The sequence below is a fragment of the Mesoplodon mirus genome (genome assembly GCF_964341445.2).
Source record: "Mesoplodon mirus genome assembly, chromosome: X".
In the NCBI taxonomy this organism is placed as follows: Eukaryota; Metazoa; Chordata; class Mammalia; order Artiodactyla; family Ziphiidae; genus Mesoplodon; species Mesoplodon mirus.
Genome location: NC_138981.1, coordinates 38,428,814 through 38,449,909, shown reverse-complemented (window position 1 = coordinate 38,449,909; position 21,096 = coordinate 38,428,814). Strand labels below are relative to the sequence as shown.

The 21,096-nt window shown below is 38.1% G+C and overlaps 1 pseudogene across 1 annotated transcript; it reads left to right on the top strand.

The window, feature by feature from the left end:
- Window positions 1–12,529: 12,529 nt before the first annotated feature.
- LOC309796157 (small ribosomal subunit protein eS1-like) lies at window positions 12,530–13,353 on the top strand (annotated as a pseudogene). The gene has a single exon. The product of its transcript is annotated as a small ribosomal subunit protein eS1-like (transcript).
- Window positions 13,354–21,096: the final 7,743 nt, after the last annotated feature.

Genomic DNA, 21,096 nt, shown 5'->3' with positions numbered 1-21,096 from the left:
GTGTGGGCTTCTCATTGTGGCGGCTTCTCTTGTAGTGGAGCACAGGCTCTAGGTGCGTGGGCTTCAGTAGTAGTGGCATGTGGGCTTAGTTGCTCCGCAGCATGTGGGATCTTCCCGGACCAGGGCTCAAACCCATGTCCCCTGCATTGGCAGGCAGATTCTTAACCACTGCACCACCAGGGAAGCCCACAACTCAGTTTTAAAAAGACAAACAACCCAATTAAAAATGAGCAAAGGATTTGAATAGATATTTCACCAGAGACAGTGTACAAATGGCTAATTAAGCACATGAAAAAATGCTTAACATCATTGTTATGACGGAAATGTGAATCAAAACCATGAGATACAATTTCATGCCCACTAGGATGGCTAGAATAAAAATGACAGATGGTAACAAATGCTGGCAAGAATGTGGTGGAGAAATAGGAACCCTACTGGGGGTAGGTAAGAAAAAATGGTACAATAACTTTGGAAAATTGTTTCGTAGTTTCTTAAAAAGTTAAATATAAATTTACCATATGACCCAGCCATTCCACTCTTAGATATCTACACAAGAGAAATGAAAGCTTATGTCCACACAAAGACTTACATGTAGATATTCACAGCAGCTATTATTATTCATAATAGCTCAAAGGTGGAAACAACCCAAACATCCACCCACTGATGAATAGATAAACAAAATGTGGTATATCCATACAGTGGAATATTATTTTGCTATAAAAAATAATGAAGTATTGATGCATGCTATAACATGCATGAACCTTGACAGCACCATGCTAAGTGAAAGAAGCCAGACTCAAAAGAACATATATATTGTGTAATTCCATTTATATGAAAAGTCCAGAAAAGGGAAATCTGTAGAGGCAGTGGTTGCCTGGGGCTGGGATTATACAAATATTCTAAAACTGTATGTGGTGATGGCTGCACAACTCAATAAATTTACTACAGATCGCTGCGTTGCACACTTAAAAATAGGGTGAACTTTATGGTAGTAAGTTATGACTCAATAAAGTTATTTTTAAAATTTCAACTAGATCTAGAATACTTAATAAAATCCAATAAAACTACAATCAAAGGGAAATCTAAAATTAATTTAAAAGATAGGTAATTCAACCAAGTTCTACTTATTTTTTATATATATGTAACATCTTTATTGGAGTATAATTGCTTTACAATTTTGTGTTAGTTTCTGCTGTACAACAAAGTGAATCAGCTGTATGTATACATATATCCCCATATCCCCTCCCTCTTGCGTCTCCCTGCCACCCTCCCTATCCCACCCCTCTAGGTGGTCACAGAGCACCGAGCTGATCTCCCTGTGCTATGTGGCCGCTTCCCACTAGCCATCCATTTTACATTCAACCAAGTTCTACTTTTAAAACATGTTAGACATTTCATACTGTAACTCAGAATGCTTTCTGAGCACTGGAGAGGTATACACAGTAGATAATTTTCTTTTAGGGCAATGAAGTAGGCTCTAAAATTAATCAGTGTCAGTAGATAAAAATGGTGCTGAATTTAAAAAACGTTCAGTAGGTAATATGCAGAAATGTTTGCTTTCATTAGCCATTTAATAATTCTTATGTGAAGAATTAATTTCCTGTTACCAACACAAAATTAATACAGTGCATCATTATACAGAGTGACAACAGCTATGTGAGTCCAGTCATTCTCAGATTTGTGAGCAAAATATTTTATTGGTTTTAGGTCACCATTTTTGGGTGGTTTGTTACACATCAATTGATAACCTGAACATGCCCCAAGCTCCTCAACCAGAGGAGCCCCCAGGGAGACAGTCATCTTCTCTCTCCCAATCCCTTCATTTCTCTCAGTGGCTTCACCATCCTCCTGGTTGCCTAGGTTTAAAACTACAAAGTCATTCTCTGCATACTTTCCCTCATCCCCAGGACTGGTCACTTGCCAAGTCTTGTCAGTTCCATATTGCTTGCCTCTGTTTCTTCCCTTCAGGCTCACTGTCATTATCCTGTTTTCCCTCTTGCCTAAATGGTCACAGTAGTCTCCTAAGTTCTCTCTCTGCCTCTAGGCTCTCATTCCAGTCCTCTGGGCTCTAAACCTTTAGAAGTTCCCACAGCCTAATCTCTAGCATTCAAGGTCTTACTGACCTGCAGGCTCACTGTCATTATCCTGTTTTCCCTCTTGCCTAGATGGTCACAGTAGTCTCCTAAGTTCTCTCTCTGCCTCTAGGCTCTCTCATTCCAGTCCTCTGGCCTCTAAACCTTTAGAAGTTCCCACAGCCTAAACTCTGGCAGTCAAGGTCTTTCCTCAGCTGGCCCATACCTTCCTGTGATGGTTAACTGTACATGTCAACTTGGCTGGTCCATGGGGTGCCAAGATCTTTGGTCAAACTATCCTGAGTGTTTCTGTAAGGATGTTTTTGGATAAGGTTAACATTTACATTGGTGGACTTTGAGTAAAGCAGATTGCCCTCTCTAATTTGGTGGGCCTCATCTAATCACTAGAAGGCATGAATAGAACAACAAAACCAGCCTCCCCCAAGCAACAGAGGATTCTCTAGTAGACTGCTTTCAGACTTCACCTGCAACATTGGTCTTCCTGGCTCTACAGTAGCTGGTCTTCAGACTAGAACTGCACTACCAGCTCTCCTGGGTGTCTAGCCTACTGGCCTTTGGACTTGAACTGCAGCATCAGCTCTCCTGGGTCTCCAGCCTGCCAGCCCACCCTGTAGATTTTGGAATTGCCAGCCTCCATAATCATATGAGCCAACTCCTTGTACCAGATCTCTTGCAATACATATACATATCCTATTGGTTCTGTTTCTCTGGAGAACCCTGGTTAATACACTTCCTAACCTTGTGTCCTTCTAAGCCCCTTTGTGCACCTGACGTCCATTCAAACTGAACTGCCTACTGCTCCCTGTGTTTGCTCTGAGTGTTTTATCTTCAGGCCTAGCTCACATTGCTCTGCCTCTGCTCCCATCTTCACTGATCACATTAAAAAAATGTCACCTTTGCCAGGAAATCTTTCCTGACCATCTCTGAACCCCTCTAGTACGTCATCTGTAATCTTATGTAATATAATACCTCATATTATGGATTTTTTTGGAGCACGTGTCTTCTTGATTATATCATGAACAGCTTGAGGGAAAAAATCTATTCTTTTTCTCATATATGCAACTGCCTGCTTGACATTTCTTAGATATGGCAAAGTTGCTTCAAAGGGAACATGTCCAAATCTGAACTCATGACTCTTCCCCAGTACCTGATCCTGCCTTGTTCTCTGTTTCAGGGAATGACAGTGTCACAGTTCAGGTACTGCAGGAAACAGACTTTTGAGACTATGATTCACATGCAGGAAACTTACTGGGAAGTTCTGTAGAAATCAGTACCTTTGGAGAGTGAGTGAAGCCTGATTGGGCACAGGGAAAAGTTGAGTTTGGATGTGGTTGTAACAAAGGCCTCAGTGGATCCCATGGGGAGCTCTGGAGTGGGGATAAGCCTATCGTGATGCCCTGAACTGGGGCAAGTGGGCTGGGTCTTTATACTCCCCACAAGGACTCGTCACTGGATGTGGAGCTTACATTCTAATGAGGGGACCAGGTAGTAAGCCAAAAATATAATAACTAAATTCTAGAGTATTTTAGAAGGTAAAAGGTAAAATAGAAAAAGTAAGAAAGTATGGTACAAAGGATCAGGAGTTGAGGGGTGTGGATTGCAGTTTATAATAGGGTGGTCAGGATAGGCCTTGCTGACTCAGTGACATTTGAACAAAGACTTAAAGGTGAGAAGTTAGTTTTGCAGATACATGGGGGAAGAGAGGCCCTGGCAGCGCTGTTTGTGTTTTACAATGAGCCTTTATTGCTTTTGTTAATAACAACACCTCCAAGAGGTAATCATTATTTTGACTTATCACAGTCTCTCAGTTTTCCCTGTTCTTGAACTTGATATAGATGGAATCATACAGTATGTACTGTTTTGTGTCTGGTTTCTTTCACTCATCATGGGATCTGTGATATTCACCCATGTTATTGTGTATCTTAGTCATTGTTCTTTTTCGTGGCTGTGTATTATTCTATTGTATGAATATACCACCAATGTATTTATCCATTCTCCTGTTGATGGACATTTTCGTTGTTGCCAATGTTGACTAGTATGAATAGTGCTGCTATGAATGTTCTTATACATGTATTTTGGTGAACATATGCACTAATTTCTCTTGGGTATATACTCAGGAGTGGAATTGCTGGTAAGAATATGTTTAACTTTAGTACATATTGTAAAACTATTTTCCAAAGTGGTTGTATCAGTTTATATTCCCACCAATTACATATATATAAATTTATTTATTGAGATATATTTGACATATAACATTGTATAAGTTCAATATATAGATTGATATATTTATATTGTGGTATGATTGCCATTGTAGCATTAGTTAACACCTCTAACATGTCACATAAGTATCATTTCTTCTAGTGTTGGGAACAATTAAGATCTAGTCTCTAGGCAAGTTTAATGTTTATAATACAATTTTAGTATCTATAATCACTGTACTGTGTATAGTGTCCAGGACTTATTTATCTACTAGTTGCAAGTTTGTACCCTTAAACAACATCTCTCCCATTCCCCCACCCCCAGCTCCTGGTAAGCGCCATTCTACCCTCTGCTTCTACAAGTATTTTTTTTTTTTTTTTTTTTTTAGATTCCACATATAAGTGAAAATCAACTTTAGGAGTAGTGCACTTTATATACTTTATGTATGCTATACCTCAATTTAAAAAGTTCAGAAAAGTGGGGTTCTGACTGTGGAGAAGCCTCAGGAATACCTTCACCAATTTATTTTGTAATATAATTTTCCTTTTTATGTATATCCAAAGTGATAGATGATAAAAACAAACATCTAAGTCCAAAAGAACTCTTTCAATATATTTGAAATAAAAATTCTCAGTACTCAAAAACACATATTTGTGTCCACACATATTCAAATTCAAGGGGACTGCACATGATCCTTCATTTCCCAATAAGACAGAAAAATGCCCAACCAACTCATCATTGAAATCCATCCCAGAGAGTATAATGCTGAAGCTTCATCTGTGGGGCCTTTAAGGCACTGCCCAGAGAGTGGCTGGCAGGTAGATGGCTGGGCCTGTAAAGGCTGACCAAGGTCACTGACAAGTGCTTGGTGAAGGTCAGTGGTCAAGTTACCTTGCCAGTTCCTAACCTAGTTTATTTCTAGGCTTCAGGCTCCTGGTTCCACCCTGGAAGAGCTTCTGTTGTGAATTTATGACAATGTCCAGCTTGACCTTACCCCCTGCCAGTGCTCCACCCCCAGGATCTGGGGTAGCCCAGTGCTCTGTCTCACCTTCTCACCACCAACTAAGACCAGCCCCCCCGTATCTCTTTCTGCCATGTTCTTTCTTCAAGAATCAGATACCTCAGCAAACTCTCAAAAACCCCTAAAGCATTGACCATATTGCACAAACTCAGGGCCCAGTGTGTAAAGTCACTATTTGGTCAGAATCCGATAAGGGAGTCTTACCTCAAAGTCTTACCCAAAGACAGGGCATTGGATGTGGAGTTCAATCCCAGTTGGTGCCACAGTCCTATGACTGGATTGTGGAGATTTAAGCTTAACTTGATCAGCCATTCTTTGTATATTAAAAAAATCAAGAATAATGTTCATTTAGTTTTACATAAGCACTAGGGGCCTTTCCTGAATTTTAATCCAATTCTAAGAACTGTCATTAGGATTTAAATTGGATTCACAGACACAATGTTGGAAGAATTTTTTTCTCACTGAGATTTAGTATATTATTTATTCCTGACCCATGTGATTCCCAGGTATTTAAAATGTATAAATTATTTATGGTCCAGATGGTGATCTGATCCTTCTCTGCATCTCAAAATGTTCTGAGCTCTTGCTGCATGCACAGGCATTCAATTACAAAATTCAGGTTGGTCGCTAGGTACCAGTGTGATAGTCCAAGTCATTTTTGGTTACAAATAAATACTCCAGTTTTCAGCAACCTTTTTTCCCTTGGTTTTCATTGCTTAGAATTAAAAACTATTCTGTGGGAGCTACCAAGTTAAGGAGGAGAAAAGGGAGGGAAATTCCACTTTTTTCTCTTGTCAGAGAGGGAAATTCTTTTTAAGCCAAATTAAAAATTTCCAAGTTTCAGAATGGGAGACTGCTAATTTTTCCCCAATAGCTTTTTGTCTTTTTCTTTTTTTTTTTGGTAGTAATAGAAACCTGAGTTTAATAAGGTAAAATGGCTTCCCAGAATAGAGACTACATTACTCAGCTTCCTTTATAGATAGGTATGGTCATGTGACTGCATTCTGGCCAACGATATGTGAGGAGAAGTGATATGTGCAATTTTCGGGTCATGTCCTTAAAAGGGCAGAGTTTGCTACCCCCTATCTCTTCCCTCTTCTTTTTGGCTGGAAGACGGAAGAGGGATGTGCTAATGAGCCATCTTGGACCATGTGGAAAAGCTCCACCTGGGCATGGCAATTCCATAAGACAGAGGAGCCTGGGAACCACCATGGTACTGAGAGGGCAGCCCTGGACCACATGTGCCCAGATGTTAACACGAAGGAGAAATGAACTGCTTTCTATTGTGTAAGACTATTATTTTGGCTCTCCAAGACAACAGCTAAAACTATATTCTAATGGAAAACACTGACACAAACTCCCCACATACCTGGGTAGGGCAAAAGAAAAAAGAAAACACAGAGACAAAAGAATAGGGACGGGACCTGCACCAGTGGGAGGGAGCTGTGAAGTAGGAAAGGTTTCCACACACTAGAAGCCCCTTCATGGGCGGAGACCAACATTCGAATTATAGGGGTCCCAGAAGAAGAAGAGAAAAAGAAAGGGACTGAGAAAATATTAGAAGAGATTATAGTTGAAAACTTCCCTAATATGGGAAAGGAAATAGTTAATCAAGTCCAGGAAGCACAGAGAGTCCCATACAGGATAAATCCAAGGAGAAACACGCCAAGACACATATTAATCAAACTGTCAAAAATTAAATATGTAGAAGGGTAACTGAGGACATGGGAAGAGACGTGACCCAAGAATCAGTTCACCTAGCAAGCTGGGTGCATGTGAATGTTTCAGGACTGCAAGCAGTACTGATCGTTCTGGGCACTGACCCATGCATGTCCTTGGTATAATTGGGAACAAGGAAATAAGGAGGTGCACTGATTAGATGTTCAAGGAAGGCACAGCCTGCGCTAAATAGAGCTCTTTGTGTTAGATAAAGTTATAAGTAAAGTACATCTAGCTCTTAAAATATGCTTTTAATTACAAAAAGTATAATAGATGTAAGATAAAGCTTAAATAAATACGCCATAGTGGACTGAGGGCTTTGCTGTTTTGCCTGAGCGAGCAACAGCCCTCTACCACTGTGCTTTAACACATACATCTCGTGTGTTGGACTCCTTTTCGTCTCTGACTGAAAAACTGCAGCAAAATACAAAGAAAAAATATTAAAAGCAGCAAGGGAAAACAACAAATAACATAAAAGGGAATCCCCATAAGGTTAACAGCTGATCTTTCAGCAGAAACTTTGTAAGCCAGAAGGGAATGGCAGGACATATTTAAAGTGATGAAAGGGAAAAACCTACAACCAAGATTACTCTACCCAGCAAGGATCTCATTTAGATTTGATGGAGAAATTAAAACCTTTACAGACAAGCAAAAGCTAAGAGAATTCAGCACAACCAAACCAGCTTTACAACAAATGCTAAAGGAACTTCTCTAGGCAAGAAACACAACAGAAGGAAAAGACCTACAATAACAAACCCAAAACAATTAAGAAAATAGTAATAGGAACATGCATATCGATAACTACCTTAAATGTAAATGGATTAAATGCTCCAACCAGAAGACATAGACTGGCTGAATGGACACAAAAACAAGACCCATATATTTGCTGTCTACAAGAGACCCACTTCAGACCTAGAGACACATACAGACTGAAAGTGAGGGGATGGAAAAAGATATTCCATGCAAATGGAAACCAAAAGAAAGCTGGAGTAGCAATTCTCATATCAGACAAAATAGACTTTAAAACAAAGACTTTTACAAGAGACAAAGAAGGACACGACATAATGATCAAGGGATCGATCCAAGAAGAAGATATAACAATTGTAAATATTTATGCACCTAACATAGGAGCATGTCAGTACGTAAGGCAAATACTAACAGCCATAAAAGGGGAAATCTACAGTAACACATTCATACTAGGGGATTTTAACACCCCACTTTCACCAATGGACAGATCATCCAAAATGAAAATAAATAAGGAAACACAAGCTTTAAATGATATATTAAACAAGATGGACTTAATTGATATCTATAGGACATTCCAACCAAAAACAACAGAATACACTTTCTTCTCAAGTGCTCATGGAACATTCTCCAGGACAGAGCATATCTTGGGTCACAAATCAAGCCTTGGTAAATTGAAGAAAATTGAAATCGTATCAAGTATCTTTTCCGACCACAATGCTATGAGACTAGATATCAGTTAGAGGAAAAAATCTGTAAAAAATACAAACACATGGAGGCTAAACAGTACACTACTTAATAACCAAGAGATCACTGAACAAATCAAAGAGGATATCAAAAAATACCTAGAAACAAATGACAATGAAAACACGACAACCCAAAACCTAAGGGATGCAGCAAAAGCAGTTCTAAGAGGGAAGTTTATAGCAATACAATCCTAGCTTAAGAAACAAGAAACAACTCAAATAAACAACCTAACTTTACACCTAAAGCAATTAGAGAAAGAAGAACAAAAACACCCCAAAGTTAGCAGAAGGAAAGAAATCATAAACCTCAGAAATAAATGAAAAAGAAATGAAGGAAACGATAGCAAAGATCAATAAAACTGAAAGCTGGTTCTTTGAGAAAAACAAAATTGATAAACCATTAGCTAGACTCATCAAGAAAAAGGGAGAAGACTCAAATCAGTAGAATTAGAAATGAAAAAGGGGAAGTAACAACTGACACTGCAGAAATACAACAGATCATGAGAGATGACTACAAGCAACTCTATGCCAATAAAATGGACAACCTGGAAGAAATGGACAAATTCTTAGAAATGCACACCCTTCTGAGTCTGAACCAGGAAGAAGTAGAAAATATGAACAGACCAATGACAAGCACTGAAATTGAAACTGTGATTAAAAATCTTCCAACAAACAAAAGCCCAGGACCAGATGGCTTCACAGGAGAATTCTATCTAACATTTAGAGAAAAGCTAACACCTATCCTCAAACTCTTCCAAAATGTAGCAGAGGGAGGAACACTGCCAAACTCATTCTATGAGGCCACCACCACCCTGATACCAAAACCAGACAAAGATGTCACAAAAAAAGAAAACTACAGACCAATATCACTGATGAACATGGATGCAAAAATCCTCAAGAAAATACTAGCAAACAGAATGCAACAGCACATTAAAAGGATCATACACGGGCTTCCCTGGTGGCGCAGTGGTTGAGAGTCTGCCTGCTAATGCAGGGGACACGGGTTCGAGCCCTGGTCTGGGGGGATCCCACATGCCGCGGAGCAACTGGGCCCGTGAGCCACAGCTACTGAGCCTGTGCGTCTGGAGCCTGTGCTCCGCAATGAGAGGCCGCGATAGTGAAAGGCCCACGCACCGCGATGAAGAGTGGCCCCCGCTTGCCACAACTAGAGAAAGCCCTCGCACAGAAACGAAGACCCAACACAGCAAAAATAAATAAATAAATTACTAAAAAAAAAACTCCTACCCCCAACATCTTCAAAAAAAAAAAATTAAAAAAAAAAAAAAAAGGATCATACACCATGATCAAGTGGCATTTATCCCAGGAATGCAAGGATTCTTCAATGTACACAAATTAATCAATGTGATACACCATATTAACAAATTGAAGGAGAAAAACCATATGATCATCTCAATAGATGCAGAGAAAGCTTTTGACAAAATTCAACTCCCATTTATGATAAAAACCCTGCAGAAAGTAGGCATAGAAGGAACTTACCTCAACATAATAAAGGTCATATATGAGAAACCCACAGCCAACATCGTCCTCAATGGTGAAAAACAGAAACCATTTCCACTAAGATCAGGAACAAGACAAGGTTGCCCACTCTCACCACTCTTATTCAACATAGTTTTGGCAGTTTTAACCACAGCAATCAGAGATGAAAAAGAAATAAAAGGAATCCAAATCGGAAAAGAAGAAGTAAAGCTGTCACTGTTTGCAGATGACATGATACTATACATAGAGAATCCTAAAGATGCTACCAGAAAACTACTAGAGCTAATCAATGAATTTGGTAAAGTAGCAGGATACAAAATTAATGCACAGAAATCTTTGGCATTCCTATACACTAATGATGAAAAATCTGAAAGTGAAATCAAGAAAACACTCCCATTTACCATTACAACAAAAAGAATAAAATACCTAGGAATAAACCTACCTAAGGAGACAAAAGACCTGTATGCAGAAAATTATAAGACACTGATGAAAGAAATTAAAGATGATACAAATAGATGGAGAGATATACCATGTTCTTGGCTTGGAAGAATCAACATTGTGAAAATGACTCTACTACCCAAAGCAATCTACAGATTCAATGCAATCCCTATCAGACTACCACTGGCATTTTTCACAGAACTAGAACAAAAAATTTCACAATTTGTATGGGAACACAAAAGGTCCCGTAAAGCCAAAGCAATCTTGAGAAAGAAAAACGGAGCTGGAGGAATCAGGCTCCCTGACTTCAGACTATACTACAAAGCTACAGTAATCAAGACAGTATGGTACTGGCACAAAAACAGAAAGACAGATCAATGGAACAGGATAGAAAGCCCAGAGATAAACCCACGCACATATGGTCACCTTATCTTTGATAAAGGAGGCAAGAATATACAATGGAGAAAAGACAGCCTCTTCAATAAGTGGTGCTGGGAAACCTGGACAGCTACATGTAAAAGAATGAAATTAGAACACTCCCTAACAGCACACATAAAAATCAACTCAAAATGGATTAAAGACCTAAATGTAAGGCCAGACACTATCAAACTCTTAGAGGAAAACATAGGCAGAACACTCTATGACATAAATCACAGCAAGATCCTTTTTGACCAACCTTCTAGAGAAATGGAAATAAAAACAAAAATAAACAAATGGGACCCAATTAAACTTAAAAGCTTTTGCACAGCAAAGGAAACCATAAACAAGATGAAAAGACAACCCTCAGAATGGGAGAAAATATTTGCAAATGAAGCAACTGACAAAGGATTAATCACCAAAATTTTCAAGCAGCCCATGCAGCTCAATATCAAAAAAACAAACACCGCAATCCAAAAATGGGCAGAAGACCTGAATAGACATTTCTCCAAAGAAGATATACAGATTGCCAACAAACACATGAAAGAATGCTCAACATCATTAGTCAGTAGAGAAACGCAAATCAAAACTACAATGCTGTATCATGTCACACCCATCAGAATGGCCATCATCAAAAAATCTACAAACAATAAATGCTGGAGAGGGTGTGGAGAAAAGGGAACCCTCATACACTGTTGGTGGGAATGTAAATTGGTACAGCCACTATGGAGAACAGTATGGAGGTTCCTTAAAAAACTACAAATAGAACTACCATACGACCCAGCAATCTCAATACTGGGCATATACCCTGAGAAAACCATAATTCAAAAAGAGTCATGTACCACAATGTTCATTGCAGCTCTATTTACAATAGCCAGGACATGGAAGCAACCTAAGTGTCCATTGACAGATGAATGGATAAAGAAGGTGAGGCACATATATACAATGGAATATTACTCAGCCATATAAAGAACTGAAATTGAGTTATTTGTCATGAGGTGGATGGACCTAGAGTCTGTCCTACAGAGTGAAGTAAGTCAGAAGGAGAAAAACAGATACCATATGCTAACACATATATATGGAATCTAAAAAAAAAAAAAAAAGTCATGAAGAAACTAGGGGCAAGACGGGAATAAAGACGCAGACCTACTAGAGAATGGAGCTGAGGACACGGGGAGGGGGAAGGGTAAGCTGGGATAAAGTGAGAGAGTGCTAGTTTATATATGGACATAGATACACTACCAAATGTAAAATAGATAGCTAGTGGGAAGTAGTCGCATAGCACAGGGAGATCAGCTTGGTGCTTTATGACCAGCTAGATGGGAGGGATAGGGAGAGTGGGAGGGAGGGAAATGGAAGAGGGAAGAGATATGGGGATATATATATATCTATAACTGATTCATTTTGCTATAAAGCAGAAACTAACACAGCATTGTAAAGCAATTATACTCCAATAAAAATGTTTAAAAAAAAGATGTCAGGCAAAGTCTTAGTGTTTATATATATATATATATATATATATATATATATATATATATATATATATATATAGTTAATGATGGGTCTCAAATAGGCCAGGAAGACAGTCACGTATGTCAGGAAGAGGGTCAGACAAGTCAGGGAGAGTCTCAAATAGGAAGGGAAGGATCAAAAACATGTCAGGATGGAGAAGTCAGAGAGAGTCTCAAAACCAAGGAAGAGCTCTGAGCAGCTCCTTGACAGTTGGCAGGAACAAGCACCTAATGAAAAGCAGCAAAAAGGGACCCAAGAAGAAAGTGGTTGATCCAATTTCTAAGGAAGACTGGTATGATGTGAAAGCACCAGCTGTGTTCAATATAAGAAATGTTGGAAAAACACTAGTCATGAGAGCTCAAGGAATCAAATGATATCATGTTTTTGAAATGAGCCTTGCTGATCTGCAGAATGATGCAGTTGCATTTAGAATACTCAAGCTAATTACTGAGGATATTCAGGGCAAAACTGCCTACCTAACTTCCATAGCATGGAGTTTACCTGCGACAAAATATGCTCCATGGTCAAAACATGGCAGCCTGTGATTGAAGCTCCTGTCAGTGTCAAGACTACTGAAAGTTATTTGCTTTGTCTATTTTATTAAAAAATGCAACAATTAGATTTGGAAGAGCTCTTATACTTAGCACCAACAGGTCTGCCAAATCCAGAAGAAGATGATGGAAATCATGACCCTAGAGGTGTAGACAAATGACTTGAAAGAAGTGGTCAATAAATTGATTCCAGACAGCATTGGAAAAGACATAGAAGAGGTTTGCCAATGTATTTATCCACTCCATGATGTCTTTGTTAGAGAAGTAAGGATGCTAAAGAAGCCCACGTTCGAATTGGGAAAGGTCATGGGGCTTAATTGTGATGGTAGTAGTTCTGGAGAGTCTACTGGGATGAGACAGGTACTAAAGTTGAACAAGCTGATGGATATGAGCCACCAGTCCAAGACTCTGTTTAAAATTCAGACTTTTAGGGCTTCTTTGGTGGCGCATTGGTTGAGAGTCTGCCTGCCGATGCAGGGGACACGGGTTCGTGCCCCGGTCCGGGAAGATCCCACATGCCACGGAGCGGCTAGGCCCGTGAGCCATGGCTGCTGAGCCTGCGCATCCGGAGCCTGTGCTCCGCAATGGGAGAGGCCACAACAGTGAGAGGCCCGCGTACCGAAAAAAAAAAAAAATTCAGACTTTTAGTGGTGACAAATAAAAAGTCTTATTTGTGACCAAAAAGAAGGAAGGATCTTAAACATGTCAAAAAGTGTCTCAGTCTGACAGGAAGACTCTGAAATAGTAAGGAGAAGTCTCAAACACCTCAGAAAAGGTCACAAGCAAGTCAGAGTGGAGTGTGTTGTTTAATTTCTTCTTATTTGTTAGTTTTCCAAATTTCTTTCACTTATTGATTTCTAATATCATTCTTTCGTGATTAGAGAACATACTTCCTATTATTTCAGTCCTTTTATTTACTTATTAAATTTTTTTATTGGGGTATAGTTGCTTTATAATGTTAATTTCTGCTGTACATTGAAGTGAATCAGCTATACGTATACATATATCCCCTCTTTTTTGGATTTCCATCCCATTTAGGTCACCACAGAGCATTAAGTAGAGTTCCCTATGCTATACAGCAGTTTTCATTAGTTATCTATTTTATACATATTAGTGTATGTATGTCAATCTCAATCTTGCAGCTCATCCCATCCCCCCCTTCCCCCCTTGGTGTCCATACTTTTGTTCTCTACATCTGTGTCTCTATTTCTGCCTTGCAAACAGGTTCATCTGTACCATTTTTCTAGATTCCACATCTATGTGTTAATATATGATATTTGTTTTTCTCTGAGGTTTATTTTATGGCCTAACATATGGTCTTATTTGGAGAATGTTTCTGTGCACTTGAGAAGAATTTATATTCTGCTATTATTGAGTGAAGTGTTCTATGGGTGTCTGTTTAGTTCGTTTATAATGCTGCTCAAGTGTCTTATTTCCTTGTTGATCATCTGCCAGTTAGGCCTTCTGTCTAATTGTTCTATACATTATTGAATGGGGGCTATTGAAGTTTCCATTATTGTTGACTTGTCTATTTCTCCCTTAATGTTTGTCAATTTTTACTTCATGTATTTTGGGTTGTTAGGTGCATATATGTTTATACTTGTTTTATCTTCCAGATGTATTAACCCTTTTATCATTATAAAATATACTTTTTAATCTCTAGTAACATTTTTTTTGTTTTAAAGTCTATTTTATTTGATATTAGTATAGCCACTCCAGCTTTCTTGTAGTTGCTGTTTGCACCATGTATCTTTTTCCATCCTTTTACTTTCAATCTATTTGTATCTTTGAATCTAAATTGTGACAGCATATAGTTGGATCTTGTATTTTAATCCAGTCTAACAGTCTCTGCTTTTTTATTGGATTGTTTAATCCATTCACATTTAATGTTATTATTGATACAGTTAGAATTATGGCTACCATTTTATATTTTGTTTTCTATATGTGTCATATCTCTTTTGTTCCTCTATTCCTTGTTTACTCTATTTTGCATTAAGTGAATATTTTCTAATGTAAATCTTAGTTAATTTAATGATATTTTTCACTATATTTTTTGAATTATTTCCTTAGTTGCTCTAGGGCTTACCCTGTACATCTTAACTTACCATAATTTACTTCAGATTTATACTAATTCCAGTGAGATACAGAAATGTTATTCCTGTATTCCCTCTTTTTTGTGCTGTTATTATCATATATATTACAGCTTATATATGTTACAAACCCAACAATATATTGCTGTAATTATTACTTTTTATAATTTTATGTCTTTTAAAGAAGCAGAGAGAAGAAAAGAGAGCAAGTATATATTTATGGCATTATATCATGCCATTATATTATTATAACCGTAATATATGGTTATATTAACATTCTTATTTATCATTTCTAATTCTCTTCATTTATTCCTATGGATTTTTGTTACTATGTGATGTCATTTCCTTTGTCCAATACAGCTCAGCCACCACCCATTTCCTTTGTGCTATTATTGGCAAATATATTACATTTCTATATGTTATAGGCCCATTAATACAATTATATACATATTGTTTTAATAATGGCTTTAAAAATCAGTTAAGAAATATGAATTTATATTGTCTTCTATAATTATATAATTACCTTTACTGGTACTGTCGTTTCTTGTGGATTCAAATGGCTGGGGTAACTTGCTTTCAACCTGAAGAACTTTCTTTAGTATATCTTGTAAGGTGGGTGTGCTAGCAATACATTTTCTCAGTTTTTGTTTATCTGGTAATGTCTTTATTTCATCTTCATTTCTGAAAGACAGTTTTTCTAGATATAGGATTCTTGGTAGACTTTTCTTTGAGCACTTTGAATATGTTATCGCACTGCCTTTTGGCTTTTGTTATTTTGCTGAGAAGTCAAATGTTAATCTTATTGGGGTTCCTTTGTAAGTGACTAGGCGTTTTTTCTTGCTGCTTTCAAGATTTTCTTCTTGTCTTTGGCTTTCTGCCTTTTTTACTGTGATATGTCTGATTGTGGTTCTCTTTGAATTTATCCTACCTGGAACTTCCTGGATGCATAGGATTTTCATCAAATTTAGGAATTTTTCAGACATTTTTTTGAATATTTTTTTCTGCTCTTTCCTCTCCTACTGGCATTCCCATTACATTGGTGTTGGTGTGCTTAATGGTGGCTGGTATTTCTGAAACTCTGTTCATTTTTCTTCATTCTATTTTCTCTGTTCTTCAGATTGCATAATCTCCATTGATCTGTCTTTAAGTTCATTAATTCTTTCTTTTCCAACTTTAAAGCTACTTTTGAGCCCCTCCAGTGAAATTTTCATTTCAGTTATTGTATCTTCTAATATATGCATTCAATGCTACACATTTCCTTTTAAGCACTGCTTTTACTGCATCCCACAAATTTTTATAAGTTGTGTTTTTGTTTTCATTTAGTTCAAAATATTTAAAAATTTCTCTTGGGATTTCTTCTTTGATCCATGTATTATTTAGAAGGATGTTGCTGAATCTCCACATATTTTATGATTTTCCAGTTATCTTTCTGTTATTGATTTCTAGTTTAACTCCATTGTTCTCTGAGAGCAGACGATGTATAATTTCTATTCTTTTAAATTTGTTAAGGTGTGTTTTTGGCCCAGAATTTGGTTTGTCTTGGTAAATGTTCCATGTGAGCTTAAGAATGTATATTCTGCTGATGTTAGATGAATAGTCTGTAGATGTCAGTTATATGCAGTTGATTAATAGTGTTGTTGAATTCAACTACTGATATAATTTACTGATTTTCTGCCACCTGAATCTGTCCGTTTCTGACAGAGTTGAAGTCTCCAACTATGATAGTGGACTCATCTACTTCTCTTTGCAATTTTATTAGTTTTGGCCTTACATAGTTTGACACTCTTGTTAGGCACACACACATTTGGGATTGTTATGTCTTTTTGGAGAATTGACCCCTTTATCATTGTGTAATACCCTTCTTTATCCTTGATAATGTTCCTTGCTTTGAAGTTTGCTCTGTCTGAAATTAAAATAATGATTCCTGCTTTCTTTTCTTTTTTTTTTTTTTTTTTGCGGTATGCGGGCCTCTCACTGTTGTGGCCTCTCCCATTGCGGAGCACAGGCTCCGAATGCGCAGGCCCAGCGGCCATGGCTCACGGGCCCAGCCACTCCATGGCATGTGGGATCCTCCCAGACCGGGGCACGAATCTGCGTCCCCTGCATCAGCAGGCGGACTCTCAACCACTGCGCCACCAGGGTAGCCCCTCCTGCTTTCTTTTGATTAGTGTTAGTATGGTATATTTTCTTCCATCTATTTACTTTTAATCTATATGTGTCTTTATAGTTAAAGTGGGTTACATGTAGACAACATATAGTTGGGTCTTGGTTTTTGATCCACTCTGACATTCTTTTTATTGGTGCATTTAGACCATTGACATTCGAAGTGATTATTGATATAGTTGGATTAACATCTACCATATTCATTACTATTTTCTATTTGTGGCTCTTGTTCTTTGTCCCTATTTTTGTCTTCCACTTTTTTCTTCCCTTTTCGGTTTTAATTGAGCATTTTTAATAATTTCATTTTCTTTCCTTTCACAACATATCAGTCACAATTCTTTTTAAACTTTTTTAGTGGTTGCCCTGGAGTTTGCAATATACAATTATAGTTAAACCAAGTCCACTTTCAAATAGCACTATACCACTTCATGGGTAGTGTGAGGTTATAGTAACAAAATAATACTAATTCCTTCCTCCCATCCCTTGTATCATTGCTGTCATTCATTTCACTAATATCTAAGCATACATAAGCATATATCTATATATATGATATATACATTAAGCATATATAATCAAATACATTGGTATTATTTTGAACAAACTCTTGTCTGTTAGATCAATTAAGTATAAGAAAAAGAAAAGTTTTAATTTTACCTTCACTTATTCCTTCTTTGATGTTTTTCCTTTATGTAGATTGAGTTTCTGCCCTATATTATTTTCCTTCTCTCAAAAGAACATCCTTTAACAATTCTTGCAAGGCAGGTCTATGGGCAACAAATTCTCTCAATTTTTGTTTGTCTGAGAAAGTCTATTTCTCCTTCACCTTTGAAGGTTAATTTTGCAGGGTACAGAATTCTAGGTTGATGTTTTTTTCCTCTCAACACTTTAAATGTTTCATTTCATTCTCTTCTTGTTTGCATGGTTTCTGAGGAGTAGTTAGATATAATTCTTATCTTTGCTCCTCTATAGGTAAGGTGTTGTGGGGGTTTGTTGTTTTTCTTTGTTTTTTTTTTAACCCCTGACTTCTTTCAGGTTTTTTCTTTATCTTTGATTTTCTATAGTTTGAAAATGATATGCCTAGGTGTAGTTTTATTGTAATTTATCCTGCTTTGCATTCCCTGAGCTTCCTGTATCTGTGGTTTGGTGTTTGACATTGATTTGGGGGAAATCCTCAGTCATTATTGTTTGGAATATTTCTTCTATTCTTTTCTCTCTTTCTTCTCCTTATGGTATTCTCATTATGCCTATGTTATACTTTTTTTTAGTTGTCCCCCAGACCTTGGATATTCTTTTCTTTCTTTTTTTTTTTTTCCGACTTTGTTCTCTTTGCTTGCAGTTTTTGAGGATTCTATTGATGTATCCTCTAAGTCAGAGATTCTTTACTCAGCCATGTCCAGTATACTAATAAGCCCATCAAAGGCATTCTTCATTTCTGTTAGTGTTTTTAATCTCTAGAATTTCTTTATGGCTCTTTCTTAGGATTCTTATCTCTCTGCTTACATTGCCCATCTGTTTTTATATGCTGTCTACTTTATCTATTAGTGCCCTTAGTATTTTAATCATAGTTGTTTTAAATTCCTGGTCTGATAATTCCAACATTCCTTCCATGTCTGGTTCTGAGGCTTACTCTCACTTCAAAGTGTGTTTTTTGCCTTTTGGTATGCCTTGTAATTTTTTCTTAATAGCCAGACATGGTGTACTGGGTAAAAGAAACTGCTGTAAACAGGCCTCAGTATTGTGGTGGTGAGGTGTTGGGGGAAGGGAAGCACTGTACTGTCCTGTGATTAGATCTCAGTCTTTTAGTGACACTATGCCTCTGGACTGTGAACTTCATAAGAGTTTCTGTTTTTTTCTTCTCCCATAGTTGGGGCAGGATGGCTAGAATGGGCTGTAGTTTGTTATTTCCCTTCCCCTTAGGTCAGTTAGGCTCTGATAATACTGCAGCAGGTTAGGCTCTGGTTAACTAGTTTCTCATGAGGGCAGACCTTGTTAAGAATGGAGTGTGGTAGTGTATTTCAAAATGCTTCCTTTCCTCTCCCCCTCCTCCCAAGCATGAGGGGATTTTTCTCCAATATTAACTGTGGGAAATTGGTTGAGTCCTGGAGGTAAATCTCACAATATCGTGGAGGCCCCCTTAGTTGGGTCCCCCTGGAGTTTTTAGCTTTCACAGTTGCACAGTGAGCCTCCAGCAATTTGACAATTATAGTTCAGTTTCTACCCTTGCAGTGGTTCCTATAGTTGTTTCCACTTGTGAGTCTCTGTTCAAGTAAGCTGTGACTCCCTGTGTTCACTTGTCTATCTCTTCAATCTTTGGGGCAGTGATTTGCTCTATGTTCTCCCCTCTTACAGATCCAAGAAGAGCTGTTGCTTTTTCAGTCTGTTCAGCTTTTCACTTGCTTTTAGGACAGAGTGGCAATGTCCAAACTTCTTACATGTAGAACCAGAAACCGGAAGTCTCAGTATTGTATTTCCAACTCCAGAATTTGCATTTTGTTATTATTTTTAAATATATAACTTCTATCTCTTTATTGCTATTCCCTACTTGATAAGACATGGTTATTCTCTTAGTTGATTAGGGCTGCTATAACAAAAATACCACAGACTGGGTGGCTTAAACAACAAACATTTATTTCTCACAGTTCTGGAGGCTGGGAAGTCCAAGATCAAGGTGGTGGCATATTTGGCAAGGGCCTGCTTCCTGGATCATAGACAGCTATGTTTTCATTGTTTCCTCACAAGGCAGAAGGGGCAAGGGATCTGGGGTCTCTCTCTTTTTTTAAAAAAAACATCTTTATTGGAGTATAATTGCTTTACAATCATCTGTTAGTTTCTGCTTTATAACTGGGGTCTCTTTTATCAGGACAGTAATCCCATTCTTTTTTTTTTTTTTGCGGTACACGGGCCTCTCACTGTTGTGGCCTCTCCCGTTGTGGAGCACAGGCTCCGGACGCGCAGGCTCAGCTGCCATGGCTCACGGGCCCAGCCGCTCCATGGCATGTCGGATCTTCCCGGACTGGGGCACGGACCTGTGTCCCCTGCATTGGCAGGTGGACTCTCAACCACTGCACCACCAGGGAAGCCCAGTAATCCCATTCTTAAGGGCTCCACCCTCATGATCTAATTATCTCCCAAAGGCTCTGCCTCCAAATACCATAACATCAGGGATTAGATTTCAACATATGATTTTTGAGGGGAACCAAACATTCAGTCTGTCACAGTCATCATACCTTCCTTTCCTTCTTTAAGCAAGATTTCCTTTAGTTCTTTGAATATATTTATAATGGCTACTTTGATGTCTTGGTTCTATTACACCTGACATCTGATTGCTCTCACAGGCAGTTTCTGTTACCTGAATTTTTCCCTGTGTATGAATTACACATTCCTGTTTATTTTCATGTCTTGTAATTTTTTGTTGAAAACTGGACATTTTATATAATGTGTTATAGCAACTCTGGGCACTGATTCCCTTGCCCCAGGGGCTAGTTATTGTTGTTTGTTTGTTTATTTGCTTAGTGACTGGCTGTATTATTTTAGTGAAGTCGATTTCCCCTTCAGTGTTAAATCTCTGATATTGCTCCTCAGAGGGCAAAAAGTCTTGGGCATGAGCAATCAGCCTGGGATGAAAGTGGTTTTAGCAGGGCTCTCTTGACTCTCTTTCCCTGATCACACCCAGCTGTTAAACTCCACTAACTGCTGGCTGATTGCTCTGTTGCTTTCAACAATGCCCTGGGGCATAAATTGCCCCACAGAATGAACTCTTTAAATTCAGACTACTTTGGAGGGGTAGTGTTTGAGGTAATGTTTGAGGGTTTTTCTGACCCTAGGAGGGCTATTCTAGCTGTCACTTTTCCTGGTTCTCCCTGTAAACTAGCTGGCCTGTGACTTAGTTTATATCTCTAATGAAAC